This window comes from Neopelma chrysocephalum, unplaced genomic scaffold, assembly GCF_003984885.1.
Source record: "Neopelma chrysocephalum unplaced genomic scaffold, ASM398488v2 Primary Assembly neopelma1_76968, whole genome shotgun sequence".
In the NCBI taxonomy this organism is placed as follows: domain Eukaryota; kingdom Metazoa; phylum Chordata; class Aves; order Passeriformes; family Pipridae; genus Neopelma; species Neopelma chrysocephalum.
The window spans coordinates 1-1,911 of record NW_020910015.1 but is presented as its reverse complement, the minus strand read 5'-3'; the positions used below and the strand labels follow the sequence as shown (position 1 = coordinate 1,911).

Below are 1,911 nucleotides of genomic sequence, written 5' to 3'. Positions count from 1 at the left end.
CTGTCCCACCAAAGCAAATCCAGAAGGCCGGGAGGAGAGCCCGGGGGAGCGGAGCTGCTTGAGCAGTCGCTCCTTTGAGGGACATGCACACAACCCATCCCTGCAGCAGGCAGTGCCAGCCCTGACACTCCCATGCCCCTCACTGAGGGCCCTCAGCAGGACTGCTCAGTACCCAAGTCCCCTGTGTCTGCTCAGGATAATGTATCTGTTCTCTTATGGTCTTCTTGCCGTGATGGGCCCGAGCGGGCACTGGGGGAAGAGCTGCTGCCACACAGCCACCCCGATGGCCGACACCGGCTGACCACGCCACAGCAATTACCCCGTGTGCCCGTGCCTGGCATCGCCTCCCTTCCCTCAGCAGACCCTGGCACGGAGCCACTGCTTCCTTCCGGGAACATTGACTTCTGAACAGCCCCTTGGTCCATCTCTGGGGGAAAGCAAGAGAGAGAACTGGATCAGATGGAACCATTCCACATAAGGGAGGTGGCATCTTCAGGAGGCAATACTTAAAACAGACATGGAAAAGGTTCATGAAAATGGATGATGTTTTCCCAGTGGGTCAAGGCACTCCCTCCTCCAAACAGCCGCCACACCGGAGCTGCCGGGAGACCAGGCAATGGCAGGGGATCTCCTGGTCTGCAGGGCCCGTGGTGCATTGGGGCACAGGGTCAGGGGATGCTCAAGGCCTTCCTGCAGAGGCCGGGGAGAAGCTGCAGCCAGGCCAGGTGGGGAAACAGCCCCGCAAGGCGGGAAAGCAGCAGCGGGGCAGCGAGGCTGCGATGGATCCCTTCCCGCTGTGCAGCCACTGCCTGTCCACACGTGGATCTAAAGCCCCCGGCTGAGGAGTCTCATGGCTCAGGATGAGGGAAAGAAACCCACTTTGCCCTCCCTGCAGTTCATTCAGCATTTGGTCCAGAAGATCCAATGCCTTCTGGGATAGTTTGTCTCCTGGAAGTTGATGGCTGCCTCTTGGAGGATCTTAATAGAAAGTAGCTCTATTTGACATGAATGGATTACAGAAAATCAGAGCTTGGCCTGTGAGGTCAGCAGAGACAGACTACTCACCCCTGCCATGTGAGCTGGGCTTGTGCAGAGGAATAAGCTCAGGAGCTGGAAAAGTCCTCCCTGTGGACACCCCTGTAACTCAACAGCCAGAGAAGATTCTGTCACCTGGCTCTTGCCAAGTGGTCAATTATTTTTCTTTGAGCACACATTGAGAATTACCTGCAGGAGACCTCAAGGCACTCAAAGCATCTTCCATCCAAGCTGTTGGAGAAGCATTCCCAGCACCCCCATCTAGAAGCAAACAGAGATGGGAACCATTTCCATTGCATGCTGGGATCCCCTCCTGCCTCAGAGAACTGTGGCACTGCAGGGGCTCGGGGAGCACCATGGGGGCCAGATGTCAATGGACATGGCCAGAGCTGCAGAGGGGCCTGGGCAGCTCTGGGTTGGTTCCTGGCTGCTCTCCACAGTCTTTCCAGGCCCTGTGCAACATCCCTGCGGGAGCGGCTGGAGCAGCCAAGGGCCCCTCAGGGCTCTCTCCTGGCCACAGGAATCCCTGGCTAAAGCCCTTGGACAAACTGCAGCAGGCAGTGCCACAACCATCCCTCGTTGCCCAGGACAGCTCTCACAGCCCAAGTCAGGCCCTCTCAGGAGACACGTGGAGTCTTGTTCTTACCATCTGCCTTTTTCCCAGAAAGGACAGCCCTCACAGCTGTTTCCAAAAACCTCAGGATAAATCAAACTCTCTAACAATATATTTTATATTAGAAAGCAGATATTACTCCATTACAGTTCTGGATGCACATGGGGTCACACCCCCAAAAACACACAGGCACTTTTGAAACATTTCACTATTTAAAGATTTTAGCAAACAAAGAAATTTAACGTTCATAGGTTATAAATTAC

The 1,911-nt window shown here is 55.0% G+C and overlaps 1 long non-coding RNA gene across 1 annotated transcript; it reads right to left on the bottom strand.

Moving 5' to 3' along the window:
- Nucleotides 1-240: 240 nt before the first annotated feature.
- LOC113979375 lies at nt 241-1,287 on the bottom strand. The gene is made up of 3 exons (XR_003537847.1): nt 1,225-1,287; nt 1,066-1,137; nt 241-427 (listed from the first exon to the last, which is right to left on the bottom strand). It is a non-coding gene; the product is annotated as an uncharacterized LOC113979375 (long non-coding RNA).
- Nucleotides 1,288-1,911: the final 624 nt, after the last annotated feature.